General features: G+C 47.6%; 1 protein-coding gene across 3 annotated transcripts in view; it reads right to left on the reverse strand.

The window, feature by feature from the left end:
• LOC144490898 (calcium-binding protein 39) overlaps nucleotides 1–13,652 on the reverse strand; it is a 73,093-nt gene extending 59,441 nt beyond the window's left edge. For 2 of the 3 annotated variants that reach the window (XR_013497365.1, XM_078208586.1), the window contains exon 1: nucleotides 13,497–13,652. The gene's annotated coding sequence lies outside the window, so the exon portion shown is untranslated. Of the gene's footprint in view, nucleotides 1–104; nucleotides 151–13,496 lie in introns of all 3 variants that reach the window. The other variant, XM_078208592.1, reaches the window with a different exon arrangement.
• Between the last annotated feature and the right edge of the window lie 10,918 nt (nucleotides 13,653–24,570).

Genomic DNA, 24,570 nt, shown 5'->3' on the forward strand with positions numbered 1-24,570 from the left:
GCCCCCAAACAATGCACTCTGGTCAAGAGAGCAAATGATCTGGTCCTGGATCACAATGCAATCTTCTATTAGGTGACGCATAGCAACAAACAGAAAATACTCACCGAGTCTTCAAAACATCCTAAACACTCATTCATCAGCAGAATACGCCTATGGAACCAAAGGATAAAAATGTCCAGTGTTGTAGTGAGAAACACGCATGTGCATAAATAAAGGATGGCCGCAAGTGTTATACCCACACAGTGAACTATCATTACTTGGATAGTAATGATAGCACCGAGGTAAAGCCTGAAAGAAAGAGGTGGATCAGAACTGCAATCCCATCACAGGTCAGACAGCAAGAGAAAGAAAAAAAAATTGCTCCTCAGCTGCCGACCCATTCAGAAAGAAACAGCTTTAGTTTTACTAGAACAGCTTCATCTTCATAGCTGCACTAAGCAGATTCTGTATAAAATTACTCTTGAATATTAGGAATATATTTTCAATACAAGATGAAGGACAAAGCAGAAAAGGGAACTACTGGTTGAAAATACTTCCTTCAAAACTTCCTCTCCCTCCTCCGCCGCCCCCCCTCCCCCCAGTCATTTTCCCCATGTGAATATAAAATGCAATATGTGGAGCGACAAGTACATCCACAGAAAAAAATGCTTATAAACCTACTCAAGATTTAAACTGTGACAGCTTTCGTTCAGTTTTGTATTCAAACACCTCAAGAGTGGCAGTACCACTCTCCTGGTTACAAGAAACTGATGGGGCAAGCACACAGTTTTTCAGTACAGTGGTTGATTGCAAAATTGGCAATGTTCAGATTGTACATAATACACAATGAGGAATAGCAAAAAAAAAACTGACCACTGTCATGGAGTTTACATCCAAAAGTGGTGAGCGGATGATTCATCTTGGCTGCTTCCTGGTGTCCCCAACAATAAAACTGAGCCTTCAGCCCAATTTGATTCACTCAATTTAATACAAAAAATAGCTGAGTACAATGAACACAGTGTGGGCCCCAACAGTCCTGCACTCCAGAATTAGCCACACCTCTACCCAAGCTCTGAGTACATTTCCAACAACTCTACCACCTACCCAACAATGCGGAAAGTTGCCCAAATATGCTCACTCCACAAAAAAGGGACAAATCTAGTCTAGCCAATTACCAATGCATTGGCACACTATCAGAAAAGTGGCGGTAGGTGTTGTCAACTATCAACCAGCACTTCCCAGTTTTTTTGTTCTACTAGGACCACTTTGCTCTATTCTTCAGTACAGCCTTGGTCATGGACAAAAAACTGAATTCCAGATGCAAGCAAAAGTGACAGTCAAATGCTGCCTTCATATCAAAGGCAGAGTGGCACTAAGCAGCCCTCGTACAGACAAGGTTAATGAGGACTTGAGGGAAACGCTGCTGGCTGGATACACACCTTACACAAACTGTTACAGTTCAAGATTAATCAACTTAACTCCAAGAGGTCCTCAGGATAGTGTCCTAGGCCAAACTATCTACAGCTACTTCAATCAAAGATCTTCCCTCCATTACAAGGTCAAAAGTAGATATCTTTGCTGATGATTGTATAGTATTAAGTACAATATGCAATTCCTCAGTCAATGAAGCAGTCAAAAACCAACAAAACATCCAGGCTTGGTTTGATGAGTGGCAAATGACAGTCCATACAAGTGCCAGACAATCACCATGTCCCCTTGACATTCAATGGGTATTAGCATTGTTAAAACATCCTTGAGGGGAGCAGTGGTCACCAGTGAACATCAACATAACTAGACCAGCCATATCAATACTATGGCTAAAAGAGCAGATCAGATGCTGGGTATTCAATGCTAAGTGACTCATTGTCTAAACCCCAAAGTCACTTCACCATCTACTCGTCACAAGTCAGTATGATGGGCACTTGCGTGGAAGAGTACAACACCAATAAGAAGCTTGAAACAAAGCAACCTGCTTGATCTGCATCTCATCTGAAACATTAGTTCCCTTCATTGCCCTCCCTAAAAAAATATTGGCGTGTTTTCTACATCACAACAGTAACTATGCTGCAAACGTAGTTGATTGGGATTTCCTAAAATGCTTTGGAGCCAAAGTCTCTTATCGCCAATGGTGTGGCTGCGGGGTGGGTATCATTTATAAGATGCACTGTCACAACTCACCAAGGTTTAGAACATAGAACATTACAGCGCAGTACAGGCCCTTCAGCCCTCGATGTTGCGCTGGCCAGTGGAACCAATCTAAAGCCCCTCTAATCTACACTATTCCAATATCATCCATATGCTTATCCAATAATCATTTGAATGCTCTTAATGTTGACGAGTCCACTACTGCTGCAGGCAGGGCATTCCACGCCCTTACTACTCTCCGAGTAAAGAACCTACCTCTAACATCTGTCCTATCTCTCACCCCTCAATTTAAAGCTATGTCCCCTCGTGCTAGCCATCACCATCCGAGGAAAAAGGCTTTCACTATCCACCCTACCTAATCCTCTGATCATCTTGTATGCCTCTATTAAGTCACCTCTTAACCTTCTTCTCTCTAACGAAAACAACCTCAAGCCCCTTAGCCTTTCCTCATACGATTTTCCCACCATACCAGGCAACATTTTGGTAAATCTCCTCTGCACCCTTTCCAACACTTCCACATCTTTCCTATAATATGGCGACCAGAACTGTACGCAATACTCCAAATGCGGCCGCACCAGAGTTTTGTACAGTTGCAGCATGACCTCCTGGCTCCGAAACTCAATCCCTCTACCAATAAAAGCTAACACACCGTACGCCTTCTTAACAACCCTATCAACCTGGGTGCGAGCTTTCAGGGATCTATGCACATGGACACCCAGATCCCTCTGTTCATCCACACTACCAAGTATCTTACCATTAGCCCAGTACTCTGTATTCCTGTTACTCCTTCCAAAGTGAATCTCCTCACACTTTTCCGCATTAAACTCCATTTGCCACCTCTCAGCCCAGCTCTGCAGCTTATCTATGTCCCTCTGTAACCTACCACTTCCCTCCGCACTGTCTACAACTCCACCGACTTTAGTGTCATCCGCAAATTTACTAATCCATCCCTCCACGCCCTCATCCAGGTCATTAATAAAAATGACAAACAGCAGTGGCCCCAAAACAGATCCTTGCGGTACACCAATAGTAACTGAACTCCAGGATGAATATTTCCCATCAACCACCACCCTCTGTTTTCTTACAGCTAGCCAATTCCTGATCCAAACCACTAAATCACCCTCAATCCCATGTGTCCGTATTTTTTGCAAAAGCTTACCATGGGGAACCTTATCAAACACTTTGCTGAAATCCATATACACCACATCAACCGCTTTACCCTCATCCACCTCTTTGGTCACCTTCTCAAAGAACTCAATAAGGGTTGTGAGGCACGACCTACCCTTCACAAAACCGTGCTGACTATCCCTAATCAAATTATTCCTTTCCAGGTGATTACAAATCCTATCTCTTATAATCCTTTCCAATACTTTGCCCACAACAGAAGTATGGCTCACCGGTCTATAATTACCAGGGTTGTCCCTACTCCCCTTCTTGAACAAGGGGACAACATTTGCTATCCTCCAGTCTTCTGGCACTGTTCCTGTAGACAATGACGACACAAAGATCAAAGCCAAAGGCTCTGCAATCTCCTCTCTAGCCTCCCAGAGAATCCTAGGATAAATCCCATCCGGCCCAGGGGACTTATCTATTTTTATCCTTTCCAGAATTGCTAACACCTCCTCCTTATGGAGGGGAATTATGCTTAGAACCCAAGGGAATAGGGGAGATCCTAAATGAATACTTTGCATCGGTATTCACGAAGGAGGGGGGCGTGTTAACCGGGAGTGTCTCGGAGGGAGGTGTTGACCCGTTAGAGAAAATCTCCATTACAAGAGAGGAAGTTTTAGGTTTTTTAGGGAACATTAAAACTGACAAAGCCCCAGGGCCTGATGGCACCTATCCTCGACTGCTCAGGGAGACGAGAGATGAAATTGCTGGGCCTCTGACGGAAATCTTTGTCGCTTCTTTGGACACGGGTGAGGTCCCTGAGGATTGGAGGATAGCGAATGTGGTCCCGTTGTTTAAGAAGGGTAGCAGGGATAACCCAGGAAATGATAGGCCGGTGAGCTTGACGTCCATGGTAGGGAAGTTGTTAGAGAGGATTCTTAGAGACAGGATGTATGTGCATTTAGAACGGAACAATCTCATTAGTGACAGACAGCATGGTTTTGTAAGAGGGAGGTCGTGCCTTACAAATTTGGTGGAGTTTTTTGAGGAAGTGACAAAAACGGTTGATGAAGGAAGGGCCGTGGATGTCGTCTATATGGATTTCAGTAAGGCATTTGACAAAGTCCCACATGGCAGGTTGGTTAAGAAGGTTAAGGCTCATGGGATACAAGGAGAAGTGGCTAGATGGGTGGAGAACTGGCTTGGCCATAGGAGACAGAGGGTAGTGGTCGAAGGGTCTTTTTCCGGCTGGAGGTCTGTGACCAGTGGTGTTCCGCAGGGCTCTGTACTGGGGCCTCTGCTATTTGTGATATATATAAATGATTTGGAAGAAGGTGCAACTGGTGTAATTAGCAAGTTTGCGGATGACACGAAGATGGCTGGACTTGCGGATAGCGAAGAGCATTGTCGGGCAATACAGCAGGATATAGATAGGCTGGAAAATTGGGCGGAGAGGTGGCAGATGGAGTTTAATCCGGACAAATGCGAAGTGATGCATTTTGGAAGAAATAATGTAGGGAGAAGTTATACAATAAATGGCAGAGTCATCAGAAGTATAGAAACACAGAGGGACCTAGGTGTGCAAGTCCACAAATCCTTGAAGGTGGCAACACAGGTGGAGAAGGTGGTGAAGGCGGCATATGGTATGCTTGCCTTTATAGGACGGGGTATAGAGTATAAAAGCTGGAGTCTGATGATGCAGCTGTATAGAACGCTGGTTAGGCCACATTTGGAGTACTGCGTCCAGTTCTGGTCGCCGCACTACCAGAAGGACGTGGAGGCATTAGAGAGAGTGCAGAGAAGGTTTACCAGGATGTTGCCTGGTATGGAGGGTCTTAGCTATGAGGAGAGATTAGGTAAACTGGGGTTGTTCTCCCTGGAAAGACGGAGAATGAGGGGCAATCTAATAGAGGTGTACAAGATTATGAAGGGTATAGATAGGGTGAATAGTGGGAAGCTTTTTCCCAGGTCGGAGGTGACGATCACGAGGGGTCACGGGCTCAAGGTGAGAGGGGCGAAGTATAACTCAGATATCAGAGGGACGTTTTTTTACACAGAGGGTGGTGGGGGCCTGGAATGCGCTGCCAAGTAGGGTGGTGGAGGCAGGCACGTTGACATCGTTTAAGACTTACCTGGATAGTCACATGAGCAGCCTGGGAATGGAGGGATACAAACGATTGGTCTAGTTGGACCAAGGAGCGGCACAGGCTTGGAGGGCCGAAGGGCCTGTTTCCGGTGCTGTACTGTTCTTTGTTCTTATGAACATCAATCCCATCCAGTCCAACAGCCTGCATCTCAGTACTCCCCTCGACAACACTGTCCCTCTCCAGTATGAATACCGATGAAAAATATTCATTTAGTGCCTCTCCTATCTCTTCAGACTCCACGCACAACTTCCCACTACTGTCCTTGACTGGCCCTAATCTTACCCTAGTCATTCTTCTACTCCTGACATACCTATAGAAAGCTTTAGTGTTTTCCTTGATCCTACCTGCCAAAGACTTCTCATGTCCCCTCCTGGCTCTTCTTAACTCTTTCTTTAGGTCCTTCCTGGCTAACATGTAACTCTCAAGTGCCCTGAGCCTTCACGTCTCATCTTAACATAAGTCTCTTCCTTCCTCTTCACAAGAGATTCAACCTCCTCAGTAAACCACAGTTCCCTCACACGTCTGCTTCCTCCCTGCCTGACAGGGAGGAAGCAGACAACACTTGCCTCACACAACCACCATCACCGAGAGGGACAAAGGCAACAGATGCATGGTAACAACACCACCACCTCCAAGATTTAGCTCAATGTCTCAAATCCTGACTTGGATATAGTGCCATTCCTTGTTTACTGATGAGTCATAATCCTGCCATTCCATCATTGATGGGTCAAAATCCTGGAAGAACCTACTCAATCGCATTGTGGGAGTACATGCACCACACAGACTGCAGTGATTCAAAATCATAGAAATCATAGAAACCCTACAGTGCAGAAGGAGGCCATTCGGCCCATCGAGTCTGCACCGACCACAATCCCACCCCACATATTTACCCGCTAATCCCTCTAACCTACGCATCCCAGGACTCTAAGGGGCAATTTTTAACCTGGCCAATCAACCTAACCCGCACATCTTTGGACTGTGGGAGGAAACCGGAGCACCCGGAGGAAACCCACGCAGACACGAGGAGAATGTGCAAACTCCACACAGACAGTGACCCGAGCTGGGAATCGAACCCGGGACCCTGGAGCTGTGAAGCAGCAGTGCTAACCACTGTGCTACCGTGCCGCCCATAAATGATAACAGTTTATCACCACCTTTGCAAGGACACCTTGATAGCAACACCCACAGACACCAAAATAAATAAATCAGGTGGGAAGCTGGGAAAATCCACAGGTTCCCAGGAAGGGATCTATGTTTTATGCAAATCTGATTATTCAGTAATTCGTTTGCTTCACTGCTCTGGCATCAGCGGTAATTCAATCTTATTCTGGTCATTTTAAATCGGCTCTTACTATCTACAATACAAACCTGTTACAGATGCTAACTTTTGTGCAATTATATATTACAAAAAATGTTTACATTTACTGTACTAATCAAAATGACAAAAAATGCAACTTTGGATCAGCAGGAAGGGGGCACAAAAGCAAATGTCAAAAACAGGAAATTTAAGGGTTAAATCATAAATGCTGGGGCAATGTCAAATCAATTTTTTGTGCTAATATTGTAGAATGAGTAATCACACATTTTCCAGACATATCCTTTAGCTGATTAAATTCTCTTTTCCACCAGTTAGATTGTGTTAAGTGCTTACAAGCCAATTATTCAAAGAGTTGTTGTGCATCCCTGACAAATGGCAATTACTATTGTTTTCTGGTCAGTGCCTTTCAAGACTGTCATTGTAAACAGTGATGAATTCACTAAATCTAATTGTTTCCTGGCCCACAAACTATGAAAAGCTTTCAGATTGTTGTTGTTGGAGTGCTTCACTAATTTGCTGCAGGAAAGGGAATTAGTCATCCTTCCCTTACCTGCATGATTTTATTCCCCTTGTTTAGTGGGATCATTTAATTACAAAACAACCACTGAGAAATATTGGACACGTTTATTGCGAATTAGCCTAGCATCACGTCAGAACAAACTCAGGTAATCACAGCCCAACTGCAGCTTTTCGTCAGCAGTTAGGACTGCTGCTCCAAGTTAGGAAAACTTGCATTTAGGAGGCATAACATCAATCAACACCCTGAATTTCAACTGTATGGCCTCTCCCACTGCCAGGCCCAGTGAAGGGGCATTGCTCGGAGTCCTCAACATTGAATCCAGGCTTCAGAGTTCTGTATTTCTGATCGAACAAAGAATCTCTCTCCAAATATCAATTATTTGGATCAAACACTGAGGTAAGGGTACAGATTGTACTCAGGGTTGGAACTTCAAGGTTGGTACCACCACCAACCAAGCCAGCTGAGACCTGAAGTACATAGCTGCCAATGCCAGGTTACCACAGTACCAACAAGAGGCCATTATCTATTTAATCTCACCTTCAACAACCTGCCATAGACATGTGTTCACATCAGTGTACAAGTGACCATCGCATAGTCCACATGAAAATAAAGTCTTCATATTAAAGGTATCCTCCATCATGTAATACAGTACAACCACCATGCTAATTGGTACAGATCAAACAATCCAAAACTAGTCATCCATAAGTGCTGAGACTCAAGTAACAGAATTGTATACCACTGGACTCTACAATTGAAATATCCATCCTCCCCATCAAGCTGTGATGTCACCCCTTATTCAATGGAAAATGTAGAACACCATTCTAATAGCAGCACCAAACATGCTTTACAATGATGCATTGACTTAACACACAGGACTACCACCAGTATGTTTACAAAGTAGCAGGCCCAGAACCAATAGATCAGCACAAAACCTATAGCTGTACACATCCAGTCAAAAATAGCAGAGAACAATTAACAAAAAGGACCCTTGAGAATCACCATCTTCAACAATAGCAGAGGCCAACACAAATGCAAGATACAAGACTGTAACTTCTGGAAACATTTTCAGCCAAAAGTGATAAGTGGGCAATTCTGCTCTGCCTCCTCTCATTATCCATTATTAATGTTCAACCAATTCAGTTCACTTCATGTGATATTAAATGTGGCTAAGTATAGTTAACACAGCAAAGGTTACATGTCCTGATAGAGCATCAGATGTAATGCTGAAGTCTAGAATTAGCTGATTCCCTCCTCTGGCTATACCAATGCAACTATGACATTTCAATTTTAAAATGTCAGTTTAATGTCAATACCTATTCAAAAAAGCAAAACACAATCAAGCTAAGACAATTGCCATCCGACAAGACACCTACCAAAGTAATGAATGAAGCTCTTACCTGTGCCAAATAATGACAACTTATCAATAACCTGCTCAATGAGTTCAGTTTAGATTCTGCACAGCCACTAGCTCCAATCCTCAAAGCTTTGATGTAAACATGCACTCAAATGTGAAATGCAAGGGAAGAATAAGTGCATTCAACATCCACACAGCATTAAAGATCCTGAGCAATACCTGGATCAGAAGGGTCAGTGGGAAGTCCACCAGAGGTTAGTCATTTTGAAACCCAAAAAGAAAACTCTGCTTGTCCAGACCAAACATCATAACTCCATGTCACTGCCATGGAGAAAACAACCATTTTCAGCTGCTTCTGCACAATGCATTTTTAGTGATATCTCCAAAAATTGAATCAATTTCAGGTGACATTTTTAAAATTCATTCACAATATTTATCCATTGCCAACAAGGTCATGCCCGTCCCCAATTGTCTTTGACCATCAACTTTTTGAATAGTATTGAGCGGCTTGCTCTCACATTCCAGAGTGGCAGTATGGAGTCAGCCATATTTCTGTGGGCCAAGTCAACTATAGGTCAAATCAGACAACGACAATGAGCCAGTTGAACTTTGACAATTTGGTAGTTTCACGGTCACCATTACTGATATAGCGCTAGCTTTGTTTTTTATTCCAGATTTTATTTTATTGAATTTATATGCTCCAGCTGCAATGGTGGACTTGAACACCTGTCCCAAAATCATTAGCCCAACCCTCCAGATCATTAGCCCACTAATAGAACAACTTTGCTATTGTACACAGTCAAAGTAACTACACTGATCCTATACAAAACACTCAACAGTCTTCAAAATAAACAGCATAAGGAACTTTTCATTGGTATCATTAGAATTCAAATAGTGCTCTGTGAATACTCTGTGGGTTTATCTGCACAGTAGCACCAAGTTGTACTCAGAAGTTTTCAGGTCTGATTCTCAATTGACACTGAGCTAACTAAGCCTTCCACCACTGTGCATAAAGTGGATGTTCAATGAGGACAGGAGAGAGCACGTTTTTGAAGAACATTGTTTCTCTCCTAAATGTGTATTTCAGCTAAGTAATCAGAGATGACAAGTGTAAACCTATGCAATAACATTGAATATAGTACGGGAGGGAGACCCATGAAATGCATCTTAGCTGGAGGTGAATATTACTGGGGCTTTACCAGTTTGACAATTCTAAATCATAATGCTTGGTAAAATTAGCAAAGCTAAAATACTCTAAATGCTGACAGACTTTGAATTCAGTGTAAGCAACTCAATTACTTCCAAGCTTTACCCAACTTGGATTCAAAATATTTACACAATTTTTATTTGCAACAGCTATTTTGTACATGTTTCCTTTAGAGGAATTAAATTGCCAGAGGGAATGGCGATGAGAACTTTGCTAAATGGACCAGAAAGCTGAGTTTCTAAGTAATGTTTATTGGTCTTTAATTTAGAGGATTTGAGGGTCCTAGCATCAAATCAAAACTTTCAACTCTATTATCCTCCTGTTAAAATTTAAACTAGATGTACCTATAGATGAGTAAATTACATTCTATATTTGACTATTTTCAATGTGGGATTTGCTCGCATTTATTAGCTGTGTAACTTCTGGAAACTGAAGAATGCATTTCTTCTCCCCTAAATTCTGGAAAGTTCCACTCAACCATGAGTTACTTAACAGCTTTCATAAGCTGAAAAGCGAACAACAAGCCAGCTTGTAATTATCTCTCTCCATCACCAAGCTTGGATTTTCATTTTTGATGATTTAGCTTCTGCAGCATGTAAAAAATGAATACTTTACAGTAGAGTCAGGAGGTAATGAGCTCAAAGGAGAACCCAGGATCCAAATAATGTAGTAGTTTAAGGTGCCTACATTTTGCATGGTTCAGCCAAGAGCCATTGCCAGTTTTATACTTTGCTGTTCCATCAACATATTTTAAAAGTCCACAAGTTTTTTAAGTTAGTGGCATATTTACCCAAATTCTTCAATTACAATACACACTTTTCCTGGCAGAGTGACAAAATGTCAGAATCCCTTCCAGTATCATATTGGAATAAAATGCAAACATGGGTACTTTATTTTTCCTTCCCCATTCCGTATTTGCCTTGAGACAGACTTGTGCCCAGGCACAATGCCACAGGAAGCAGCAGTGAGCCTTGACAGGCTATCCAACTACATAGGATACTACCTGCAATGGCCTCTCTTATGCTTCTCATTTGGAATGTACAGGAATTGGAGAAATGACAGATTTCCAAACATTCCAGAATCACATAATAATAAGTGTAGCATCTGCACAATTGTACTGAATCAGATCAATTAACCAAATAAAGATCAGAAATCAAAGATAACATTTTTGTCCTCAATATCCCAGCAGCCTAAATATTTACCCATCAAGCCAGTGGCCCAGAAACACTTTTTGCAATCTATAAGGGCAGTTCAGATGAATAGATCTTGTTTCTCAGGTTGTACTTGAAGCTAAATTAATCCATGTCAGCAGTTCCATTAACATTTCTTGCTGCTACAATTAAACTGAAGTCAATAGCGTGAACCAAAGCTTATCAAACTAACTTGTGTCTATATTAATAAGCTACACAACATTTTCACACTATACCAGAATTTTCCCTCAAATGGGCTATTCAGAAATTTCCCAAAAATGGAGACGGGCTGATTTGCAATACACTAAAATCACAAAATTGTACAAGGCTTAAACAGGTTCCATGTGCACCATGTTGCATTGTACTGGTAAGGGGAGGATGGTAATGTGGTACTGGACATAGCAGCCCTCATATCCTGCATCAACCCACAAAAGCAAAATAAGCCCTTGCGCGCACACAGGCAGTAGAGTGACAAATCTAGACAATGGCATTGCGTTTGACTCTGTGATAATCACCTGTCAACACAAAATCAAAGAAAGGTACAGCACTAATCAAATGTTCCTTAACAAATCTTAGATCTACAATACAAACATTACAACTTTAAAATACTATTTACCCCCATACACTACATGTATCAGCTGGCACATGATATTAGCAGATTATGCAACTCAAACTACAAAGTTTCACCACCTCCAAGTCAATAGACACATGAACCATAGAATCCATTCAGTGCAGAAAGAGGCTATTGGGCCCATTGAGTCTGCACCAATTCTCAAACAACATCTTACTCAGGCTCACCCCCTGCCCTATTCCCTTAACCTTGTGCATTTACCACGGCTAATTCACCTAACCTGCACACCTTTGAACTGTGGAAGGAAATCCACACAGACATGGGGAGAACATTCAATCTCCCACAGACAGTCATCCAAGGCAAGAATAAAATCCAGGTCCCTGGCACTGTGAGGCAGCAGTGTTATCCACTGTGCCACCATGCCTGCTGTAACTAAGTGGATTGAAATGCAATATTCTAGACTCCAGCTCAAACTAAACTTTAAAACCTTCCTGCAGATTGTGGGCATCTCTAATCTCTGCCAGTACTCAATCACCTGCATACTGAAAAAAATGCAATCAGAGTGCAGTAATAGACAGGTTACACTTAAAAACAAATCTAAATGAATCCTTTTTACTTAATTGAATTGACAAAGATGACTTCCAGCTACAAAGCACTGACATGCATATTAATCTCCATAATTCTAGCAAAATCTGAAGGAATTTCAGCAAATTGTATTCAGCAGTTACAAGCCATCCCTTCACTAAATATTAAAGTAAAAGTAAAGTTTAATTAGTCACAAATAAGGCTTACATTAACACTGCATTGAAGTTACTGTGAAATTCCCCTAATCGCCACAGACCAGCGCCCATTCGGGTCAATGCACCTAACAGCACGTCTTTCAGAATGTGGGAGGAAACCAGAGGATCCGGAGGAAACCCACACAAACACGGGGAGAATGTGCAAACTCCACTGTGACCCAAGCTGGGAATCGAACCCTGGCGCTATCAAGCAGCAGTGCTAACCACTGTGCTACCGTGCCACCCTAAAATCAATGATCCTCTATTAACATCAAAGCATTTAAAGGAAAAAAATCAACTCAATGTTGAATACAATGTTTGGAATACAAAATACAGCAAGAGTACAAGGGTGAAATAATTCTGAGGATATTATGGGGTGCTTGCAAATATTCTTTAGAGTTCATCAATTATCTCATAAATCTTGTGATGCTAAAAAAAAACTAAATATGAAGTGACCAAAATTGACAAAATCTGAGCATCAAATTTTAGTTCCTTGTTAACCAAAACTTTGCAACTTTTTGCACAGGCGTTTCTGAATTTGACACCATCGAATTTTCCATCTGCAAATGAAACAGCATAAACGGAGTAACTCTTGAGGTCAGTCGTAACCCGAGAGGAAGAAGCAGCACTGCAGTCTGAGCACGAAAGGGTACATCCACTGCCCTGTGGAACTACCTGCAAGAGTGCAGGCAACATGATTTGAAATGAATGGCTTTAAAGGGAAGAGGGATATCGCTGACTGTAGAGGTGACTTTAAATCAGCTCGGTGCCCTGTTTATTATGTGGTTGTGTTGTGTTGTAACACCCCCTCCCCTCCCTCGTGTAGGAATGTCAGACCGTGCTGCAGTTTGCGCGACGATGAAGCAGCCGAAATGAGACAGGTGCAAAGTCAGCCGGAGAGCAGCAACAGTCCCAGTGGCAGGCAGGCGGCCCAGAGTCAGACACCCCTCCTCCCCTCTCCCGCCTTCCAAGCCCGGCCAGAGCGGCACATCAACAATCAAACCAACGGCACGGCGCCTTCAACCGGCCGGGGGAGGGGGTCTCCCTTCACCCCCCCGCACCCCGGCGGCCGGTGACTAGGCCGCAGGGCTGAGCCTGGGCCCCCAGTGGGGTCGAGGGGGGAGGGGGTGTGGGCCTCCTCCCTGGCCGCAGCGCCGTCCACAGCCGGTGACTCACCCTTTCTGGCTCCTCTCCTTGGGCCTGCGCCTCTCTCCGTGCGGCCTGCTCAGCGCTCTCTCTTCCCCCACCCCCCGCTCCGGCCCTCGCCGCCGCCGCCTCCTCCTCCGCTGCTGCTGCTTGCTTTTCCGCCGCTTCCTTCTCCAGACACGGGGCGGGCGGGGTGAGCCCGTGCGTCAGCTAGCGTGCGCTGCGTGATGTCGTCACTGCGGTGGCCCCGCCCAGGGCCGGAGTTTGTGAATGAACCGGCGTGGAGTCACGTGGTCCCTTTCCGGGGGTGGGGGGAGTGTCCAGGGGGCCACGTGATTGGGCAGCAGCCTATGAAGTGTTGAGGAGGGAGACTGAGCCAATGGAGTGCAAGGGGGTGTGTTCCGGGTTGGGGAGGATCCTTCGCCTTATTGTTAGTCAGACTCTTATTTGTAAATAACTATTTATCATTGGCAATAAAGCCTTTGTTACTTTGAGCCACATTGAGTCGTCCTCGATTTATTACACTGGTGATGAGGATATGATCGCAGTGTGGGGGGGGCGGGGGGGCGGGGAAGAGTTGTACATCAAAACTATGAAGAAGCAAGGTACATACACACATTACAAGGAAAGATTGAACCATTTGACCAGAAGTGGAAAACAACGGACAGTATATTGAAATGCGGCGTTACTTCTTGGTAGCAAATCAAAGAACAACTGAGGGAAAGCAAAAGGTTATTCTGCTCACAGTCTGTGGTCCACAGATTTACAGCTCAGTAAGGAGTTTAATGTCGTCTGACGCTCCAGACACACTGGGGCAATTTTCATCCTGCATTCGCCATCAGAGAGAACAGTGACATGGGATGAAAATCCAGAGAAAATCAGGAAATGCAATTCTCTCTAGAGATATCACGTTCCGCAATCTTTCCCGCCCATCGCCACTGACGCCGCAAGGTTCACATCCACAAAGGGCAAGAACCTCATTTTAATGTATTTGCATAAAATGTAATTATCAGGTCCCCTGCCATATTATCCCCTCTCGCTGTATTTTCAAACCTCGCTGACATGATGTAACATTGGCAAGGTTTACAACAGTTTCGCGTCTTATACGATCCCTCCAGGGTGCAAAGGAGAGTATAGCCCGCAGGGGGGGACGTTGGGAGAGACATGTCAGGGCCAATCTGGCGGTGCCAACTGGGGTGGCAGTGCCAGGGACAGCCCATAGTTGCAGCCTTATTGGGGGTAGGATCATGTATGTGTGTTGGGGAGAGCAAGAGAGTATGCACTCAGTGGGGGTAGGAAATACCAGCAATGATCAGGGGTGTGGGGGGGGGGGGGGAGATGGAGATGCTGGTGATGATGAGGGGGGGGTGAGGGCGGGGAAAGGGCAGTGCAAAGAGAGGGAAATGCTGGCAAAGTTCAAGGGTGGGTAAGAGGGAGATGCAAGTGATGCTCTGGGGTAGGAAAAGGCAGATGGCAGCAATGATCGAGGACGGGGGAGAGAGAGGGAGATGTCGGCAATGATGGTTGAGAGGGAGATGCCGGTGATGATCGGGGGAGGAGGGAGAAAGAGACGACAGCGATCACTGTTTGGATGGGTGAGTGGGGGGGGGGGGGGGTAAGGGGTGAGGGGGGAGCCCCTGATACATCCGTGCTGGGGTGGGGGAAGGGTATTTTTTATTCTAATCAGAGCACCCTTTAAGAAAAATCACCCTGACCTCAGTGCAGTCGGCTTTGCTGATGTTTTTAGAGTAAGAAGTCTCACAACACCAGGTTAAATTCCAACAAGTTTATTTGGTAGCAAAGCCACAAGCTTTTGGAGCACTTTTTCGGAGCACAAGCTTTTAGACCCAGCCGCTCAAAATGACGGCGTGAAACACGCGCCCCTGCTTATTTTTGACAAAGTGTCACAAGATCTGGAGAGAAAACCTGCCAGTTTACCTGGAGAGAAACACACCAGTTTTCAGTCAGATTCTGACACTTTGCCATTTTCTTTGGTGAAGTTCCGCCCACTGGTTTTTGAGCAGATGGTTAAATTGGTAAAAAACATCATTTCAACCTCTAACCCTCAATCATTATGTTGAGATACAAATTTCATTCAGCAGTCTGGGAGCCAGGAAAACAGACTCAGGTTTTGTGGCCAGATTGAAAAGGTAAAGGCAAATTCAGCCCAGCTTTAAGAAAAATGTTGAGAGATCATTTGGTCTGTGGCATAAACAACCTCACCATACAGAAGAATTTAGTGGCTGAAACCAAAATCTCTTGAGAAAAAGTTGGCCCAAGGGACTCATTGCACTGAACAGGGCAGAGCAAGTTGCAAGAAGTGCCAAGCAAAGATAAACCATTTGTGGCAGGAAATGGCTGTTTTGGAGAATAGCCCAAATGTGGGTGCAGCAGAGCCTGAAAGAGGGGATATATCTATGAGGTCAGAAGCTTGTTTTCAATATGGGGGAGAACACTGTCAAGAAGCTCGCTGATGCAGAAATTATGAATGTTACAGGTGCAATAGGAAGGGTTATTTACAAGTGTGATGCAGAGTGAAGCTGTCGGGACAAAATGTGCAAAACAAAAACCCCACAACAGTTAGTTTAATTCCTTAAACAAAACTAGAAGAGGAGCCCGACAAGTGACCCGAGTCATTTACCCAAAAATCAGCAGCCATGGCACTTAGTTCAGCCTGCTGCCTGAGAGATGCGCAGTGTCAGAAAGCAGGGATTGGGAAGGTTTGGGTCGGCACGGGCTCCAGCGATTTCTCCTCTCTCAGGGTGCCCGTGGGCCCCTGGGACACACCATAAGATGGAGGGGCAGCTGGAGTGAGCTCCAGTGTCCGCACAATGCATCACCTGGTGCTGCCAGTCCTGGAGGCCCAAATACTTCTACACCATATTGTGTGAGCCCTCAGTGATGGCCCTCAGAGTCTGGACCAAGCTATGGAGGCCATCAGCAGTTTGGGGTGGCATGGTAGCACAGTGGTTAGCACTGCTGCCTCACAGTGCCATGGACCTGGGTTCAACTCCCAGCTTGGGTCACTGTCTGTGTGGAGTTTGCATGTTCTCTCCGTGTCTGCCTGGGTTTCCTCTGGGTACTCCAGTTTCTTCCCACATTCTGAAAGACGTGCTGGTTAGATGCATTGACCCGAACAGGCACCGGACTGTGGCGACTAAGGGAATTTCACAGTAACTTCATTGCAGTGTTAATATAAGCCTTACTTGTGACGCTATAAACAAACGTTAACTTTAATTGCCCTCGGAGACTGAGCCAAGCTCTAGAGCCCCTCAGCAATTGCCCTCTGAGACTGGGCCAAGCTCTGGAACCCCTCTGCAATCACCCATTGGGTCTCGGGCAAGCTCCCGAGACCCTCAGCTATGGTTCTCAGTGACTCAGCCATGCTTTGAACACTGCCACCCATGGCTACTATTTCCTGCCCCAGGCCACTCTTGCAGTGTTGGTCTGGATGCCACACAATGCCGGCACCATATTCTTCACCTGAAAGCTGTGGGACTCCTCCAAGTAGCCTTGCAGTTGCTAGAAGGTCTCCGACACCACCTCCTAGAATCCCCGTCTCTGCTTCTGCATCTCCAGCAGCTTCTTGGGCACTTTATGCAGCGGCCCAACATCTGGCTGGGGGCCAGCTGTATCCTTGGATCTGGCAGCCCCCTACCTGCCCAATCCCTCACACATTCCCGCCTCCACCTGATGTGCACCAGCAACTGTCTGGTGCTCACCAGAAAGTAAGCCTGAAGTCTCTCTGCTAATTCTACCCACCCAGATGTGTGTCTCTGCACTGGTGGATGGTGCAGGTGATGCCTCTAACCCCCAGTTGGTGCTTTCCTTGGAGCTCTCCTCCGAGGTGTTGGCAGGGGCCGTGGGGTGGGGGTGGGGGCCTGCAGGGGAGGGTGCTGACTCCTAAGGGCCCAGCCTCATCTGGCTTTGTTCCTGCCAAAGAAGATACATGGGTAAATGCAAGATACGGACAATTTGGGCAGTTTTTAACTTACTTGAGAAAGGTTTAAATGGATCAAGGTTTTGTGGATCCTCAGATCTGTGGCGCACCCCAACATCACAGCCCTCTCAGGCGGCTTCCCTGTGAACCCATTGGCAAGTTCTTCAAAGGGGGTTAGGATGCACAGTTTGGGAGCAGCACCACCCGTCTTCTCCTGCTCTCTGAGGTTATGGGCCATCTTATCCTGCGAAGACATGAGTGCTTATGATGGCTGGCGAGCCCAGGAAGATTGTGGGGGATGGGATTGGTGGCGTAGCTCTGTGCCGTGCCTCGACAGACAGTTGTGATGGGGGGGTGTCAGAGGGATTTAAGGAGGATGCTGGACATCTGTGGGGTGTCAGGGAGTATGTCGAAGTGGACATTCCAGTGTGATGGACAGGACTGCTGCCAAGATGAAATGGATGGACACTCACCCTTTGTGGCCTGATAAAGGTCATTCATTCTCTTGCGGTACTGGGTGCTGGTCCCAGCGTCAGACCACAGGCCCAAACCACCGTGGCCACCACTCCCCAAGCTGCATTGGTGTCCCTGCTCTGGGGTTGTCTCCTCTTCCGGGGGTATAGTACGGTGCGCCTCTCATCCAAGGAGTTCAGAGGTCTCCCTCCTTTGAGCAATGTTATCGACGTGACTGGCTGCGAGTGTAGGGGGAGCATTTTAATGCAGCTTCCCCTTATTAACGGCACACAGAGGTAGCCATTTCAGGCGAGTTGGGTGGCACGGTGGCACAGTGGTTAGCACTGCTGCCTCACAGTGCCAGGGACCTGGGTTCAATTCCGGCCTCGGGTCACTGTTCATGTGGAGTTTGCACATTCTCCCCGTATCTGCGTGGGTTTCCTCCGGGTGCTCCGGTTTCCTCCCACAGTCCAAAGATGTGCGGGTTAGGTTAATTGGCCGTGCGAAATTAACCCTAGTTAGGGGGATTAGTCAGGGGGATTAGCACGGTAAATATGTGGGTTTACGGGTGTAGGGCCTGGGTGGGATTGTGGTTGGTGCAGACTCAATGGGTCAAATAGCCTCCTTCTGCACTGTAGGGATTCTATGAGTCACACGCCTGGAGACTCTATAATGGTGTCTTTCACATGATAGCTCTTTCAGTGCACTGTCGGTGGATTATGACACTTAGAAATTTTTGGGGAGAACTTTGTCCATATAGTGAGTGAATGTGTGCGCTATAGAGGGAGTGAGAGAGAGATAGCGAGTGAAAAAGATTGGGAGGAGTTGCTCATCAATTTTTGGGGGGAGTTTTTACTCCCAATTTTATGGATTTCGAGATTGAAAAAAATGGGATAGACCATTTCTAGCTGCTAGAGGCAGTATGCGGGGCTTAACTCACCAGCAAGCCGACAGTTCAGATCAGAGCGACAAACTCCGCATGCACAGAAAAAAACACCAAAACACCAGCTCTCCTGGCAGAACCACCCCGGGGCAGGTACAGCCTGCCCTCCCCTCCCCACGGGTATTGGGGACTCCCCTAACCACCCTCTTACCCATTCCCCCACCCCCTGGGACTCCCTTGCACATGGCCCCCCTCATCATCTCCCCCCCGCCCCCCCCCCCCGGATTGCTGAGTGACATGACCCTCTCTCTCCCCTGCGCCGATCATCAGAGGCACATTCCACCCCCCCTCCCCCCCCCCCCCCTCTCCCCCCCCCCCCCCCCTCTCCCCCACCCCCGCCCCCTCAACCCCAAATCAGTACACCTGTAAGTGCTGACTTGGCTTCCTCTTTATGACAACAAGGAAAACTGCATTAAACTCACTGGAATGCTCTAAAGGGTGCGTGACTCACCCAAACTATCTGCAGCTAATCTGTCTTAACAAGGGGAAAGCTCCATTAAAGCACTGAGGATGGACAGACAGGCAGGCTGTGCAGAAAGATGGTCTCCCGTTTTTCCGATGGAGATTTCAGTCGATTGCTGGAGGCGGTGGAGGCAAGGCTGGACACTCTTTTCCTCCTAGTGGGATGTTGCCCCTGGGGAAGGAGTAACAATGCAGCCGAGGAGGCAGTGGCAGCATGTATCAGTGCTACAGCACTGACAAGGAGAACCGGAAAACAGTGCCGGAAGAAACTGAATGACCTAATCCGAGCAACAAGGGTGAGTGTTATACCTGACCTAGCATCTTTCCACTAAGTGATGCCCAGATCCCCCCCACCCCCAGCACCCTGTATGCTTCCAGCCCCTGACCTCCAACCCCCCCCACCCAAAAGTCTTACAACCCTTGCCCTCTGAGGGCCACCCCTTGATCCCTCCTGGACTCGTGTGATCAGATTTTTCATGGTCCCTACTGCCCCCACAGGAGAGGAATGCCCATAACATACAGGAGAGGGCAAAGAGGGTGGTGTACTCAATATCCATATCCTCACCCATTTTGGGGAGCGGGCACTGGAGCATGCAGGAGGGGAGAGGGTCCATATGATCAGTGACAGCCAGGTCAGGCTGGAGCACAGAAGTGAGCATGCACCAATCCTCTACTTGTTAGAGATATCCGAAGTAATTCACATGCAACCCAGATTCCTGTCCCTCCCTTTTACTTAACCTTGTGTCCTGTGTTGTAGAAAGGGACCCAAACACGATGGGCCCAGCTCGGAAGATTCCTCAGAGGAAGCCGATGATGGGACCTCCAAGGTCACCACCAATTTTGCTTCATTTCCAACTCGCAGTTCACCATCCCAGAGACTTTTACATCAGTGGGTCAAGTTAGTGATAAGGCATCTGGCTCACCCTCTGAGGTGCACCACACATCTGCTGATGTACATCGGGTGGAGGAGGGAATGTCCGAGGCCTCTGGCATGCAGCAGCCTGCCAAAGGTGAGGACGCAGCTGGCCCCAGGCTACATTCTGGACCTCTGAGATCACTTCTCCCTCAGCTAGTGGAGATGCAGCAACAGAGCCAGGGAATGCAGGAGGGGCTGACTGCCACACTGGACCAGCGAGGCTGTTGGGAGGAGTCCCAAAGCTTTGAGACAGACCAGCTATTGCCTGTCTTGTGTGGTTCCCAGGCCAACACTGCAAGAGTGGTGTCTGCAATGGAAAGTCTGGGGCAGGAAATCTTCATCATGAGTGTCAGGATCCAAGCAATGGCCAAGTCACAGAAAGCCAAGGCCTACTCCCACAGGGCCATGGCTGAGTCACAGCAGGCCACAGCTCAGGGCCTCAACAGGCTTATCGAGATTCTGCAGCCCATGGCTGAGAGGCTCGAGAGTTTGAACGAGACCCAGCGGGACAGTGCTGAGACATAGCGGTCTATGGCAGCAGCACTTGAGAACATGACCTACTCACAGAGAGTCATGGCTCAGGGGCTGTACAACATGGCCCAGTCTCAAAGGGCACTTGCTGCTGCAATTAACAGATGGCCCCAGACTCAGCTGGCCATCGCAGAGGCTCAACCATCATGGATAGGAGGTAGATGGTCTCCAGGTGACGCTGGAGCTTCTGGAGCTCACTGTAGGAGCACCACCGTCCCATGAAGTGACCCAGGGTCCCACAGGAAATCTGAGGAAGGAGGAAGGGCTGGAGACCGTACTGGGGCTTTCCACCCAGGAGACTGCAGCAGTGGTTACACCTTCTGAATCCCCCCTTCCTGACATCGGAGCATTTCAGGGGCAGTGGGATGAACAGGGTGGCGTGGAAACATCCGTGACACATGGAAGTCGGCTGGGGGCCTTCAAGGTCCAGGTCCTCCAGAGGATGATCACCAAGGGCATCACAGACCACAGGGCGCAGTAGGTAGCTGGCCACCTCCACCTCCGATGTACATCCTGGGGAGACACTAGACGCAGTAGTAGGTGACGTAAAGCTAAGAAATTGTAGCAGCACTAGAATGGCATGGGGTGAGGGAGCGCACCAGTTAGAGTAATCAGGCACTGTTAAGTTTCACTTGTACTTGTTATATATAAGCACTTAGTTTGATGGCAGTTTTATTGCCAGCAATAAATGTTACTGCACCCCACAGCTGTGACTAACTTGTCTCTGATTAGCCCCCAGACAAGCCACATACACTCCCCAATTCCTCCCCCTCACCATCCCCAGACAAGCAACACACACTCCAAATTCCCCACCCCCTCCAGTCCCCTGGAAAGGCAACACAGGCCCCCCCACACACACCCACTCAGAACCCATGCAGCAACAGCAGCACTGCTTTACAAGTCTCGAGGCTGCAACGCTGCCAATTCTGAGACTTTCCAGCCCATTCCCCCACCTCCAACATTTCTTGTTGCTGCTAGCACTAGGACCCAGAGTCAGCGCTAAGACCCAAGATCAGCGCTCAGACCCGGGTCAGCACTGAGAGGCCGAAGTCAGACCAGTGAGCAACAACAGCCCCCCATCCCCCCCAACACACACGCAGGCCGCCTCCCAAAATGCAACATGACCACCATGAATCCTAGGGGATTTTCACTGTAACTTCATTGCAGTGTTAATGTAAGCCTACTTGTGACTAATAAATAAACTTCACTTTTCTCCCCTCCCTGCAGCAGAGCGCAGCTTAGAACCAGAGACCTACCTCCTCACTCAGCCTCACTGCTCCAGCTCCTGCAGCAGACCTTTATCGAGGAGGTATTTTACTCGCCAGTTGCAACTGCAGCAAACAAGGTAATTAAGGCCAGTGCGGTGAGATGATTGCCAGTGAAGCTCGCTAATGACATTGAGATGAATGCAAAGAGATGCAAATTGATGGGCCCGATTTTACCAAAATTTAAACGGGCGTGAAATCGCGGTAAAGTTGGGCATCGGGCCTAAAACGCGATCTGCACCCGACTCATGGCAGATCGCGTCTTTACTGAGCCCCAATCCAGGCGCGGGTCTGGCGCGTGCCGGAATCGGCCGGCGCGATGATTTAAATGCATTTGCATGCATTTAAATCGACTTAATGAAGCTCGCGCCCAACTTTACCGACGAATCCGACTTTACCAGGTTGCAGCCCATTTCGCGTCCGCGCATTAAACAACCTGCTAAATAAAAGTCCGAATGGGACTCCAATTCAGCAGGGGAACCGCCGAAGCCAATCCCCCCCGACCATCCTTCGTGGACCCCCCCCCGCGAACCACCCTGGCAGCCCACTCCCCCCCCCCGATTGGACCCCCCTGGGAGGCAGGCCCCGCCGACAGACCCCGCCACCCCGGGACCAGACCCCCCTGGGAGGCACACCCCCGACCTAGCTTGATCACTGGTCTCCCTCCACCATCCTTCCGATGTACAGTCCGTCGACAGCCTCCTGCACGTTCCTGGCCTTGCTCTGCCTTTCCCTGGGAGAGGGGGGGGGGGTGGAGAAGGGGAGTGACGTGTCAGCCCCTGGGGGGGCGCTGCCAGTCTGCGGCCAATCCCTCCTCCCCACCGGAGGAGGGATCGAAGGAGGGATCCCCCCCGCCCCCCTCTCAGGGGCAGACACGTCACTCCCCTTCTCCACCCCCCCACCCTCCCCCCCAGGGGAGACACGTCACTCTCCTTCTCCATTCCCCCCCCCCCCCCCGCCCCTCCAGGGAAAGGCAAAGCAGCTCAGACAGCAGAGAGGATGAAAGGAATTCCCTTTGGAGGATAATGTCCAAATCACAGGAACTAAAAACCTGACAGTCCAAAATCTGGGATAATATTTCAAAATGTATATCCCCCATCCCTGTCCTGTAATATTATCCCAGATTTTGGACTGTCAGGTTTTTAGTTCCTGTGATTATAATGTGGACATTATCCTCCAAAGGGAATTCCTTTCATCCTCTCTGCTGTCTGTGCTGCTTTGCCTTTCGCGCCCGGGCGCGCTGCCTGCGGTCTGTTCCGAACTGCGCATGTGCAGCTGGAGCTCCGGCCGCTCCAACAGCGCTAAGCCCCGCCCAATAGACTGGCGCCGAAAAAAGGCGTATGGGCGCGCTGGAGCGCGGCTGCCGGGCGCGGATCCGTTTGACGACCGGACCCGGCACTTAGTCCCGATTTGGTAAAATCAGCCCCGATGTTTCACCTGTTTTGGGCAAACTCCCAATTGCGCCCATTTTTTTGGTATGATGGGAATGGGTACGAAAACGGGCACCATTCCTGTTAGTCGGCTCACTCCCGATTTTACAACATTTTCTTGCCGAAAAACACGTGCCATTTGTGTGAAAGAGAGAGAGCTATGAGTGTGTGTGAGTGTGTTAAAATGTGAGATTTGGTGAGTGTGTTTGTGAGAATGTGAGAGCTGTGAGTGAGTGAGAGCTGTGAGTGGGGAGTGAGTGAGAGTGGTGAGTGTGTGAGGCCTGTGTGTGTGTGAGAGCTGTGAAGTGTGTGTGTGAGCTATGTGCATGAGAGAGAGAGCTGTGACTGAGAAATGAAGTGGGACTGTGGGTGGGACAGATGGACAGTTGTCAGACGGGGAGGCAGCTGTGTGAGCTGAGTGAGTGAGTGACAGAGAGAGTAAGCTGTGAGTGACAGAGTTGTGAGGCAGAACTGAGAGTGAGAGAGCTGGTGCTCGGAATGTGTGCAGTGCCTGAGTGAGAGAGAGAGTGATTCACTGAGAGCTGTGCTGTGAATGAGTGAGCCATGCTTTCGTCCCAGCTCAACAGTACCCACCATCTTTGTTACTTTGTTTACTGGTACAGTTTGCATCCAACAAGATGAGCAAAGGACAGACCCACAAGAGTGACAATGTTAAATTGCTGAGATATGCAGCTTTCCTAAATCCCAGTATGGGATATGCTTTGCCTCTCTCTGCAGTGACCCGAAGCTGCTGACACAAGAGGCCACAGAGGGCTTGCAGCTTCCAGATTCTCTGCAACACAATGACTGATCTCAGTATCAGTGAGGAGGATTCCCAGAAGCTTGGTTTCACCAGGAGGCAGTGACTGAGAGATATGGGGTGCACTAACAAGTACGGCCCAGTGCCCAGCCACACAGAGCATTGCCTGTCACTATAATGACCATTGTGACTCTGAATTTCTATGTCCAAAATGTCACCCTGCTATTTAAGGGCGGTTGCTGGAAGGGTGAGGTCAAGCAGCAAGATGAAGACAACATTGAGGAAGATGACAATGAAAAGGAAGAGCAAGAGACAGTGATACTGTGAGCTGCCAGAGCTCTATAGCAGAAAATAATAAATAAACAGTTCTGCTTACCACTATAGAAGCAACAATCCCTCCAACC

This window comes from Mustelus asterias, chromosome 3 (genome assembly GCF_964213995.1).
Source record: "Mustelus asterias chromosome 3, sMusAst1.hap1.1, whole genome shotgun sequence".
NCBI lineage: Eukaryota > Metazoa > Chordata > Chondrichthyes > Carcharhiniformes > Triakidae > Mustelus > Mustelus asterias.